Raw genomic sequence first — 14,034 nt, forward strand, 5'->3', positions numbered from 1 at the left:
TAATGTTGTGATGTGTTAATGTTGTGTTAATGTTATGTTAATGTTGTGCTACTGTTATGTTCAAGTTGTGTTAATGTTGTCTTAATGTTGATTTAATGTTGTCTTAATGTTGTGTTAAAGTTGTGTTAATGTTATGTTTGACAACTGGATGAGCTGGACTGGAGGTGTGTGTATGTATCGCCCTGGAGCATTCTTTCTATGTTATTTCAGGGTTTGTTCCAGACATTTGAAAACACAAAACAACATTGAGACGCTGAACAGATGTTGATGTAACATCATGATGACTGCTACCTTACTGTACCTGTTACCTTGTGGATGTTTGGTTCTCTAAAGCGTTTTCTTAGGATGGAGACAGATGAGGGGGCTTCTGAGTGTGATCGGACATGAGAGGCATAGAGCCCCAACCCTGGTGTGTCCCCACTGACCTCCTGAGAGGGCAAGGGGATGGACTTAATACATTACTGAATAAAGTTAATTCACTGAATTGGTGACCTCAACCCTGCCTGGAACCTCTCCAGAGTATGTTCCACTGTTAGTTCTTTCAGAGGTACAGTTCAACATTATGCTCATGTCTCATGTCATCTGATTTATAGTACATGTCTAGGGTATACAGTACATAGTGGGCATGGCTAGGGTATACAGTACATAGTGGGCATGGCTAGGGTATACAGTACATAGTGGGTTTAGGCTAGGGTATACAGTACATAGTGGGCATGGCTAGGGTATACAGTACATAGTGGGCATGGCTAGGGTATACAGTACATAGTGGGCATGGCTAGGGTATACAGTACATAGTGGGCATGGCTAGGGTATACAGTACATAGTGGGTTTAGGCTAGGGTATACAGTACATAGTGGGCATGGCTAGGGTATACAGTACATAGTGGGCATGGCTAGGGTATACAGTACATAGTGGGCATGGCTAGGGTATACAGTACATAGTGGGTTTAGGCTAGGGTATACAGTACATAGTGGGTTTAGGCTAGGGTATACAGTACATAGTGGGTTTAGGCTAGGGTATACAGTACATAGTGGGTTTAGGCTAGGGTATACAGTACATAGTGGGCATGGCTAGGGTATACAGTACATAGTGGGCATGGCTAGGGTATACGGTACATAGTGGGTTTAGGCTAGGGTATACAGTACATAGTGGGATTAGGCTAGGGTATACAGTACATAGTGGGTTTAGGCTAGAGTATACAGTACATAGTGGGCATGGCTAGTGTATACAGTACATAGTGGGTCTAGGCTAGTGTATACAGTACATAGTGGCCATGGCTAGTGTATACAGTACATAGTGGGTCTAGGCTAGTGTATACAGTACATAGTGGTCATGGCTAGGGTATACAGTACATAATGGGTTTAGGCTAGGGTATACAGTACATAGTGGGCATGGCTAGGGTATACAGTACATAGTGGGTTTAGGCTAGGGTATACAGTACATAGTGGGTTTAGGCTAGGGTATACATTACATAGTGGGTTTAGGCTAGGGTACACAGTACATAGTGGGTTTAGGCTAGGGTATACAGTACATAGTGGGCATGGCTAGGGTATACAGTACATAGTGGGCATGGCTAGGGTATACAGTACATAGTGGGCATGGCTAGGGTATACAGTACATAGTGGGTTTAGGCTAGGGTATACAGTACATAGTGGGATTAGGCTAGGGTATACAGTACATAGTGGGTTTAGGCTAGGGTATACAGTACATATTGGGCATGGCTACGGTATACAGTACATAGTGGGCATGGCTAGGGTATACAGTACATAGTTGGCATAGCTAGTGTATACAGTACATAGTGGGTCTAGGATATGGTATACAGTACATAGTGGGTCTAGGCTAGGGTATACAGTACATATTTGGCATGGCTAGGGTATACAGTACATAGTGGTCATGGCTAGGGTATACAGTACATAGTGGTCATGGCTAGGGTATACATTACATAGTGGGTCTAGGCTAGTGTATACAGTACATAGTGGGTCTAGGCTAGGGTATTCTGTACATATTGGGCATGGCTAGGGTATACAGTGCATAGTGGTCATGGCTAGGGTATACAGTACATAGTGGTCATGGCGAGGGTAAACATTACATAGTTGGTCTAGGCTAGTGTATACAGTACATAGTGGGCATGGCTAGTGTATACAGTACATAGTGGGTCTAGGCTAGGGTATTCAGTACATAGTGGGTCTAGGCTAGTGTATACAGTACATAGTGGGCATGGCTAGGGTATACAGTACATAGTGGGCATGGCTAGGGTATGCAGTACATAGTAGGTCTAGGCTAGTGTATACAGTACATAGTGGGTCTAGGCTAGGGTATATAGTATATAGTGGGTCTAGGCTAGGGTATACAGTACATAGTGGGCATGGCTAGGGTATACAGTACATAGTGGGCATGGCTAGGGTATGCAGTACATAGTGGGTCTAGGCTCTTGTATACAGTACATAGTGGGTCTAGGCTAGGGTATACAGTACATAGTGGGCATGGCTAGGGTATACAGTACATAGTGGGCATGGCTAGTGTATACAGTACATAGTGGGTCTAGGCTAGGGTGTACAGTAGATAGTGGGTTTAGGCTAGGGTATACAGTACATAGTGGGCATGGCTAGGGTATACAGTACATAGTGGGCATGGCTAGGGTATACAGTACGTACAGGGCATGGCTAGGGTATACAGTACATAGTGGGTCTAGGCTAGGGTATACAGTACATAGTGGGCATGGCTAGGGTATACAGTACATAGTGGGTCTAGGCTAGGGTATACAGTACATAGTGGGCATGGCTAGGGTATACAGTAGATTGTGGGTCTAGGCTAGGGTATACAGTACATAGTGGGCATGGCTAGGGTATACAGTAGATTGTGGGTCTAGGGTATACAGTATATAGTGAGGCTAGGGTATATATTACATAGTGGGTCTAGGGTATACAGTATGTTGTGGGTCTAGGCTAGGGTATACAGTACATAGTGGGCATGGCTAGGGTATACAGTACATAGTGGGTCTAGGCTAGGGTATACAGTAGATAGTGGGTCTAGGCTAGGGTATACAGTACATAGTGGGCCTAGGCTAGGCTATACAGTACATAGTGGGCATGGCTAGGGTATACAGTACATAGTGGGTCTAGGCTAGGGTATACAGTACATAGTGGTTCTAGGCTAGTGTATACAGTACATAGTGGGTCTAGGCTAGGGTATACAGTACATAGTGGGCATGGCTAGGCTATACAGTACATAGTGGGCATGGCTAGGGTATACAGTACATAGTGGACATGGCTAGGGTATACAGTACGTAGTGGGTCTAGGCTAGGGTATACAGTACATAGTGGGTCTAGGGTATACAGTATATAGTGAGGATAGGGTATACAGTATATAGTGGGTCTGGGGTATGCTGTATATAGTGGGTCTAGGGTATTGTATACCATTTATAGTGAGGCTAGTGTATATAGTATATAGTGGGGCTAGGGTATATATTACATAGTGGGTCTAAGGTATGCAGTATATAGTGGGTTTAGGCTAGTGTATACAGTATGTAGTGAGGCTAGGGTATACAGTATTTAGTGGGTTTAGGCTTGTGTATACAGTATGTAGTGAGGCTAGTGTATACAATATATAGTGAGGCTAGGGTATACAGTATATAGTGAGGCTAAGGTATACAGTATATAGTGAGGCTAGCGTATACAGTATATTGTGAGGCTAGTGTATACAATAAATCGTGAGGCTAGGGTATACAGTATATAGTGAAGCTAAAGTATACAGTATATAGTGAGGCTAGGGTATACAGTATATAGTGAGGCTAAGGTATACAGTATATAGTGAGGCTACGGTATACAGTATATAGTGAGGCTAGTGTATACAGTATATAGTGAGGCTAGGGTATACAGTATATAGTGAGGCTAAGGTATACATTATATAGTGAGGCTAGTGTATACAATATATAGTGAGGCTAGGGTATACAGTATATAGTGAGGCTAAGGTATACAGTATACAGGGAGGCTAGTGTATACAGTATATAGTGATGCTAGTGTATACAGTATATAGTGAGGCTAGGTTATACAGTCGAAAGCCAGGAAAACCTCTGTACAGTCTGTAGATACTATTGATGTACACTTCTTGCAGCCCCAAAGCCAAGGGAGGTTGTTTTCCTAAGTAGCCTGGTAAAGTAGCGTCTAGCGGGAACGAGTGAGAAGGTCGTTAGCTCAATCAAATTCTCGCCATGACGTCTGGCGTTGCAGACGGGTTTTTATGGCGTGGAAATGGAAAAGCTTGCCTTTAAGCGGTTTGTGTTTGGCTACGGTCAAGTAGTGTTGATGGAGGTCTATAGAACTGGAAACAGTTGGCTAGGGAAGTGTCGTCATGTTGGAAATACAGCCGCTTGATATTCTCCTGGCAGCATGCTAGTCGTCATTCATCATATGTTTTCCTACTGTGTTACTGCTATGGTTTAACTTTCCCTCCGTCTCTCTGCAACCACAAGGTCTTATTTTACCATTACCAAAGAACTGCCAGTAATACACTGATATTCAGAGGAATACATTACACGCTCCATGTCGTGTCGAAATGTCCAACATGATTGTACAGGCACTCTCCGTCACAATACCCAACATATTTGTTTACCATTCAAATCAAATAGAAGCCTGGTTAGCTCTATAACTCCATCTGAAGTACTGTTCGGCTTGACGTCCTTATTTGGCCTCTTAGAACCTGAAGTATTTATTTGCCCAGGCAGACTGCCACTACTACTGCAGTTTCTCTTGTGCGAAGGCTTCAGGAATCCCAAATGTGGTTCGATCGGCAAGATTATTTTTCATGGGAGCCAATGAGAAGATTTATCTCCCTGACGACATCTCCACCCATACTCACCATTTAGAAGTAGTGTGACGTTTCCCCTAGATGTTGCCTGGATACCCTTTCACATCGCTCTGTCCAACTGATGTTTCTTCTCCGCCATGAGCCTGGATTGGCCTCCCTCCCCGATGATTTCTAGAATGTAAATACATTCTGAATGTTCTGATTGGTTTGAGAAACCGATGGGTTGGGCCTGAGCCGGCCTACATGACGACGTTAACAACTTTGATTGGTTAGATTTGATAGAGACAATCCAATCACAGAGGAATTTGTTTTGTACAACTCCCCTCATTTGGAAGTCACACAAACAACTTCTAGGATGGCAGTTTCTGATTGAATGTATGAAGCGATCGATAGAGCAGCGGAATTCAATTCAGGTTCAGTCGTCAGGCAACCCTAGATGCTGATCTGAGGTCAGTTTTCTGTTTCTCTCCCTAAGGCTTCTGGTTAGGGTTTGTGAGAATGTATACTGATCCTAGATCAGTGCCTAACTACAACGTCTAACAGTATCTGTCATCGTCATAGTTGTTCTGTCTGTGTGGTATTTAGTGGCTATTAATAATTCTTAAGTATAGAAGCAGCCAAGTATGCTGTCTCTTAGCACTGTGATGTACGGAGCTGAATCTCTCTTAACACTGTGTTGTATGGAGCTGAATCTCTCTTAGCACTGTGTTGTATGGAGCTGAATCTCTCTTAGTACTGTGTTGTATGGAGCTGAATCTCTCTTAGTACTGTGTTGTATGGAGCTGAATCTCTCTTAGTACTGTGTTGTACGGAGCTGAATCTCTCTTAGCACTGTGTTGTATGGAGCTGAATCTCTCTTAGCACTGTGTTGTGTGGAGCTGAATCTTTCTTAGCACTGTGATGTACGGAGCTGAATCTCTCTTAGCACTGTGTTGTACGGAGCTAAATCTCTCTTAGCACTGTGTTGTACGGAGCTGAATCTCTCTTAGCACTGTGTTGTATGGAGCTGAATCTCTCTTAACACTGTGTTGTATGGAGCTGAATCTCTCTTAACACTGTGTTGTATGGAGCTAAATCTCTCTTAACACTGTGTTGTATGGAGCTGAATCTCTCTTAGCACTGTGTTGTATGGAGCTGAGTCTCAGCACTGTGTTGTACGGAGCTGAATCTCTCTTAGCACTGTGTTGTATTGAGCTGAATCTCTCTTTGCACTGTGTTGTACGGAGCTGAATCTCTCTTAGCACTGTGTTGTATGGAGCTGAGTCTCAGCACTGTGTTGTACGGAGCTGAATCTCTCTTAGCACTGTGTTGTATTGAGCTGAATCTCTCTTTGCACTGTGTTGTACGGAGCTGAATCTCTCTTAGCACTGTGTTGTACGGAGCTGAATCCCTCTTAGCACTGTGTTGTATGGAGCTGAATCTCTCTTAACACTGTGTTGTATGGAGCTGAGTCTCAGCACTGTGTTGTATGAAGCTGAATCTCTCTTAGCACTGTGTTGTATGGAGCTGAATCTCTCTTAGCACTGTGTTGTATGGAGCTGAATCCCTCTTAGCACTGTGTTGTATGGAGCTAAATCTCTCTTAGCACTGTGTTGTATGGAGCTGAATCTCTCTTAGCACTGTGTAGTACGGAGCTGAATCTCTCTTAGCACTGTGTTGTATGGAGCTGAATCTCTCTTAGCACTGTGTAGTACGGAGCTGAATCTCTCTTAGCACTGTGTTGTATGGAGCTGAATCTCTCTTAGCACTGTGTTGTATGGAGCTGAATCTCTCTTAGCACTGTGCTGTATGGAGCTGAATCTCTCTTAGCACTGTGTTGTATGGAGCTGAATCTCTCTTAGCACTGTGTTGTATGGAGCTGAATCTCTCTTAGCACTGTGTTGTATGGAGCTGAATCTCTCTTAGCACTGTGTTGTATGGAGCTGAATCTCTCTTAGCACTGTGTTGTATGGAGCTGAATCTCTCTTAGCACTGTGCTGTATGGAGCTGAATCTCTCTTAGCACTGTGCTGTATGGAGCTGAATCTCTCTTAGCACTGTGTTGTATGGAGCTGAATCTCTCTTAGCACTGTGCTGTATGGAGCTGAATCTTTCTTAGCACTGTGTTGTATGGAGCTGAATCTCTCTTAGCACTGTGTTGTATGGAGCTGGATCTCTCTTAGCACTGTGCTGTATGGAGCTGAATCTCTCTTAACACTGTGCTGTATGGAGCTGAATCTCTCTTAGCACTGTGTTGTATGGAGCTGAATATCTCTTAACACTGTGTTGTATGGAGCTGAATCTCTCTTAGCACTGTGTTGTATGGAGCTCAATCTCTCTTAGCACTGTGCTGTATGGAGCTGAATCTCTCTTAGCACTGTGCTGTATGGAGCTGAATCTCTCTTAGCACTGTGTTGTATGGAGCTGAATCTCTCTTAGCACTGTGTTGTATGGAGCTGGATCTCTCTTAGCACTGTGCTGTATGGAGCTGAATCTCTCTTAACACTGTGCTGTATGGAGCTGAATCTCTCTTAGCACTGTGTTGTATGGAGCTGAATATCTCTTAACACTGTGTTGTATGGAGCTGAATCTCTCTTAGCACTGTGTTGTATGGAGCTGAATCTCTCTTAGCACTGTGCTGTATGGAGCTGAAAGCTAAATGTTTTCTTGGCGTCCAGTACGCTGGAAGGCTGCTTGTTCCAACCTGTTGTAAGCCCACGCGTCTGGGTGGTGGGAATTTATACATTCCTTAACTTTTTTTCATAGCAATCAGAATCCTCAAGCTTGGTTTTGCACAGGGAAAATGGATTTGAGTCAGGCAGTATACTGCCAGCTTGTCTACCCTATATTATACACCCAGATAGTTGGAGTTGTGTTCTTTGGGAGAGGAAGCCACTTGTGATTCAGCCAGATCTCTGCTAGGAGTGTGGATATACTGTGCTGTGGAAAGACTCCCCACGAGCAATGCTTTGCTCCACTAAACCCCAGATGAGACACTTTTTCTGGGGTGGGATTGAGAGAAATGCAGGCTGGTTGGCTAGCTGTCTGGGGGTCTGGTTCTGCCTCAGTTCCTTCTAAGACCTCCTCGTGACTGGACAGATGAACCCCTCGCTAGACTCTCTCACCCTCTCCTCTACAATAGAGAACTTGTGGTACTTGTGTACAAGGCATGGCATATTTGTTATGGTCAACTCAGACACACCTCTCTCCCTTCCCCTCTCCTTTGCTGCTTCTGGCTCCCATGCCAGGGGTCCGGGTCCGTTCTTCCCTTGGCCCAACGCCATGTATTGGTTCCCCCACTCCCCCTCTCTCCCTCTCCTTCTCCCTCTCCCTCTCCTTCTACCTCTCCCTCTCCCTCTCTCTCTCTCTCTCTCTCTCTCTCTCTCTCTCTCTCTCTCTCTCTCTCTCTCTCTCTCTCTCTCTCTCCCTCCCTCACCAGCACAGAGCCAGAGTGACTCAACAAAACAATGTTATTTTACAGGCTTTGGACCTTAAAACAGAGAGAGAAAAACCACTAAGATGGCTGTAAAACAGACACGTCTGGCATGGCTTTGAAAAGTGTGCAGGCGGGTATCTGGGAGGCTGCAATACTTTTGTCTTCCTTCCAGTCTGAGTGGGTCCTAAGCCCGGTATATCCACATTAGTCCAGTCTGAGTGGGTCCTAAGCCCGGTATATCCACATTAGTCCAGTCTGAGTGGGTCCTAAACCCGGTATATCCACATTAGTCCAGTCTGAGTGGGTCCTAAGCCCAGTAGATCCATATTAGTCCAGTCTGGGACTCTGATTCCACCTGCCATATATGGATGTATCTGCTTGGGTATTGTTCACTAGGTTCCATAGCGATGTCGTAAGAATGCGCTATGAGGCTAAATTGAGGAGATGACGCAGATTAGCTTTGAGTTGGTGTGACTGTTTTTTTGGTTTTATCTGTTTGTCTCTCGAGCTGTCAGGCTGTTTTTGTCTGTCTGTCTGTCTGTCTGTTTTTACCACCATATCTGTATGTATGCATGTCTGTCTGTAAAGTATGTCTGTCTCTTTATCTATTTTGGTCCCTTCTTCTCTCTCTTCATCTCTCAGTCTGTCTTTTTAATATGCCTGACCGTCTCTGATAAAACCTACGCCTGTGCACTTTCCGAGGCCTGACCTTTTAGAGAAGACGCCACATCTCCTTCACCGGGATGGCTGAAGGCCTGAGTACCACAGTGTTGAGCCACATCTCCTTCACCGGGATGGCTGAAAGCCTGGGTACCACAGTGCTGAGCCACATCTCCTTCACCGGGATGGCTGAAAGCCTGGGTACCACAGTGCTGAGCCACATCTCCTTCACTGGGATGGCTGAAGGCCTGAGTACCACAGTACTGAGCCACATCTCCTTCACCGGGATGGCTGAAAGCCTGGGTACCACAGTGCTGAGCCACATCTCCTTCACCGGGATGGCTGAAAGCCTGGGTACCACAGTGCTGAGCCACATCTCCTTCAGTGGGATGGCTGAGTGGTGCTGAGAACTGTTTGCTGTCAGCTGTGAATAAAGGAAGAAGGCTCCCCCGACTGATAGGCCGGGGGCCACAGGGGCCCCTACAGTGATATATCTGTGTCAGTCTCAGCTCCAGTTAGTAGGTATAGAGGGTTTAAACAGCACACATTAACTGACTCTGTGAGGGGGCCCCTGGGTGCCCGACCGTAGTTTCATACATTTTAGAGACACAGGCACACACACACACACACCACACACACATTAACGCACACACTCATATTAACGCACACACACACAAACTCTTCTGAGTTTCTCTGTCTGTCTCTCATGTACGCCTCCCCATCTAGGCCCATAGTAGTTACAGTGTAATATGTGGATTCACTGGGCTCTGCTAGGATAGATCAATCTGGACTTAGTCAAACAAATGTCAGCCCACCGGAGTTTGTTATGCACTCTCCCTGTTGCTATAGCAACCAAGAAATCCTCCAAAAGTCACCCGTTTCTGTGAGTTTTTCCTAGGGGTGCTGATGATCTTCTGTAACCGTTTAGGCAATAACATCCAGACAGCATACCTATATATACGTTGAGGGAACGTCAGCTTATCATCAGAACAATGATTCTATTGCCAATCATTAACACGGCATCCTTTGGTGACAGTTTCATGATGACGGAAGTAATGATGAGAAAAAACTAACGCCTTGTCACTTAAACGTGATTCGTACAGTATGTTCTAACGTCAGTCATCGTTCCTCGAAATCATGTGATCTAGCCTCCCTCTGTCTCCTCAGATCATTATTATACACAGCAGATGGTTGGTCTGGGTGTGCACCAACATTTGTTCTGTGAAAGTTTCCAGGACATTCGTTTGGTTGCAGCAATTTTTCTCATAACACAAAAACTGTCCAGTTGTGTTGATGATTTGTAGAAAACATTTGCCTGATGTTGCAAGAACGTTCCCAGAACATTGTTCTCACATTTTTGGCAACAGTGTGTTCTAAATACATTACTGGTACATGTTGTTACATTACCTGGAAACCTAATGACAACGTTTGGGGAACGTTCTGTGGTGGTTGTTACAGATGTTGGGCACAACATTTTTGTGAATGTTAGAACATTTCCAGGAAATTTAATTGAAACTTTTTTTTTTGTGTGTTTTTGGGATGTTATTATCCTAATGTTAGATAATACCCTAACTTAAACTTAATGGGAATCTTAGCTAATGTTCTGGGAATATTTCCGGTTTGCTAGGTTGACTGTGTGCTTCTTCTCCCACTGCTCTGTCTCCCAGTGTGTTGATAGGCTAGATTAGCCATATAGCTCCACAGGGTTTAACACACAGACCCTGTAGAGTTAGACAGGGTTTAACACACAGAGCCTGTAGAGTTAGACAGAGCTTAACAAACAGAGCTTGTAGAGTTAGACAGAGCTTAACAAACAGAGCTTGTAGAGTTAGACAGAGCTTAACAAACAGAGCTTTTAGAGTTAGACAGAGCTTAACAAACAGAGCTTGTAGAGTTAGACAGGGCTTAACAAACAGAGCTTGTAGAGTTAGACAGAGCTTAACACACAGAGCTTGTAGAGTTAGACAGAGCTTAACAAACAGAGCTTGTAGAGTTAGACAGAGCTTAACAAACAGAGCTTAACAAACAGAACTTGTAAAGTTAGACAGGGCTTAACAAACAGAGCTTGTAGAGTTAGACAGGGCTTAACAAACAGAGCTTGTAGAGTTAGACAGAGCTTAACACACAGAGCTTGTAGAGTTAGACAGAGCTTAACAAACAGAGCTTGTAGAGTTAGACAGAGCTTAACAAACAGAGCTTGTAGAGTTAGACAGGGCTTAACAAACAGAGCTTGTAGAGTTAGACAGGGCTTAACAAACAGAGCTTGTAGAGTTAGACAGGGCTTAACAAACAGAGCTTGTAGAGTTAGACAGGGCTTAACAAACAGAGCTTGTAGAGTTAGACAGAGCTTAACACACAGAGCTTGTAGAGTTAGACAGAGCTTAACACACAGAGCTTGTAGAGTTAGACAGAGCTTAACACACAGAGCTTGTAGAGTTAGACAGAGCTTAACACACAGAGCTTGTAGAGTTAGACAGAGCTTAACACACAGAGCTTGTAGAGTTAGACAGATCTTAACACACAGAGCACGTTGGATGGGTTCCAGCGTCCCACGTTTTTCTCTTGTATTCTTCTCTCGTTTTCTCTCGTATTCCCTTTCTCCGTTTCTCCCTGTCACTCACTCTCACCTTGCTTCTCTCTCTCGTTCATGCGTGTGTGTATGTAGTTAGGGTTAGTCAGTAAAGGTCAGCACAGGTAAATGATGGGCTTGGCTATGATTTAAGGGGAAAATTCACTCAAAAATGATATTTTGGTATTTTTTTCATTAGTCCACTGTTGATACAGTCCCAAAATGTTTTGCATGTCAGCAGTCAAGTTGTCAAGATATTGGACTGAATATAAAAGACATCATCATGATGACGTGGCTGCTCAACAGTGGACCAATGAAATAAAATACAAAAAGATCCGTTTTTGATTTTCACTTTAACCATACAGCCATAATCAGTAGTGAGGTGTAACGTAACAACACAACACAGACTGGAGCTTGTAATTAGTCTGTCAATTAGAGATCAGTCTTTCAATAGCAAACTGATTACCAGGGCTTCCTTCCTCTGTGTGTCTGCTGTTCACTGATACTGTCATCTCACTGCTCACAAACATCCGCTGACAGTCACACAAACACACACGTATAAGCACACACACGTAAGCAAGCATACACACACACGCACAAGCACACACACACACGCATAAGCAAGCAAGCATGCACACACACATGAATAAACACGCACACACACACGTAAGCAAGCAAGCATGCACACAGACGCACGCGCACACACAATCACAGCCCATCATTGCTGTTCGCCTGGAAAACATCCTGTTGACATGACTGAAAAAGAACATTCTAGATTTAGGGAAGAAACAGGGAAACAGAAAGGGAAAGCTTTTTGTCTGGACCATGCCTGTGATATCGAACTAACTCAGTAGTGATTCTATGAACATACATAACTGAGTTGTGTGACAGCAGGACCTGCAGTGTTACCTGAGAGCAGTGCGATTGTCACGCCCTGACCTTAGAGATCCTTATTATTCTCTATGTTTGGTTAGGTCAGGGTGGGAAAGTCTATGTTTTCTATTTCTTTGTTTTTGGCCGAGTGTGGTTCCCAATCAGAGGCAGCTGTTTATCGTTGTCTCTGATCGGGGATCATATATAAGTTGTCATTTTCCTTTTGGGTTTTGTGGGGTGTTGTTTTCTGTTTAGTGTCTGTTACCTGACAGAACTGTGCGCTTTCCTTTTCGCCTTTTGTTATTTTGTTTGAGTGTTTTTTGATAATAAAAATCATGAACACTTTCCACGCTGCGCTTTGGTCCACTCCTTTCGACGAGAGCCGCTACAGCGATATGCAGTCTCTATCATGAAGACAATCGCTAATTCAATATTGATTACGCTGACTCACTATTAAATCAAATTGTATTTTTCACATGCGCCGAATACCTTACAGTGAAATGCTTACTTACGAGCCCTTAACCAACAATGCCGTTTTAAGAAAAATAAGTGTTATAGAAAGTATTTACTAAAATAAACTGAAGTAAACAATGCAAAAATAGATCCTAACTGAGTTACGTGACATCACAATCTATTTGAGGACACACCGATAATAACGACATGATCAATCTCTCTTGAATAATCCATGTTCTTCCCCTGATCGCCCCCCTGATCTCTGTTTTACACTTCATTTCCCCTTTCAAAAAAATGTATCAACCTCTAAAAACATTCATTATAATCCAGATAATAATTCACATGTCCTGTTGCTGCAGGATTATTTTCCTGCTGTTGCAAACTGGCTCAAATGAAGATCCTACATCTATACTTTTGTTTCTGTTGTTGACAATAACTAAGTGCATCTACTGAATGTGACCTTTTTCTGATGTCAGGGTGTTATTCATGTAGTCTATTTGTCAGAAGCACAGTAGCTCGTTGCTTAACCCTGCGCCAGTAAAACTTCAATAAAATATGATTTACTGTTCTGTTTCTTCCCCTCCTTCATTCCCTCCCTCCCTCCCTCCCTCTCTTTGTCTGTTCTGTTTCTTCCCCTCCTTCATTCCCTCCTTCCCTCCCTCCCTCTCTTTGTCTGTTCTGTTTATTCTCCTGCGTGTGATGGTGTGTGATGGTGTGTGATGTGTTTTGGTTCTGCAGTGAAGACCACTAATCCTATTATTCCAGCTGGAGCTTCATTAGGACCTGAGGCAGATACACTGACTTTGAAACCAATGTCTCTCTCTCTCTCTCAGCTGTACTCACTGACATTATAACCCCTGACTGCACTGTGTGTGTGTGTGTGTGTGTGTGTGTGTGTGTGTGTGTGTGTGTGTGTGTGTGTGTGTGTGCGTGTGTGTGTGTGCGTGCGTGCGTGCGTGCGTGCGTGTGGAGGATGGGGGGATACAGTATGGATTAGTGCATGTGTCTCATACAGTGATGGAGTCATTGAGCAATTTAACTAGTCTATGAACCAAGGATTTTCCTAACAGTATTATAATGCCTGTACTCAATTACACACATACCATTATGTAGTCAGTACTCGATTACACACATACCATTATGTAGTCAGTACTCAATTACACACATACCATTATATAGTCAGTACTCAATTACACACATACCATTATATAGTCAGTACTAATTTATGCACATACCATTATGTAGTCAGTACTCAATTA

The 14,034-nt window shown here is 43.8% G+C and overlaps 1 protein-coding gene across 8 annotated transcripts in view; it reads left to right on the forward strand.

Moving 5' to 3' along the window:
* The window catches only part of LOC110495438 (tensin), a 225,381-nt gene that overhangs the window by 141,615 nt on the left and 69,732 nt on the right, over window positions 1-14,034 (forward strand). The window lies entirely within an intron of this gene.

The sequence above is a fragment of the Oncorhynchus mykiss genome, chromosome 18 (assembly GCF_013265735.2).
Source record: "Oncorhynchus mykiss isolate Arlee chromosome 18, USDA_OmykA_1.1, whole genome shotgun sequence".
In the NCBI taxonomy this organism is placed as follows: Eukaryota; Metazoa; Chordata; class Actinopteri; order Salmoniformes; family Salmonidae; genus Oncorhynchus; species Oncorhynchus mykiss.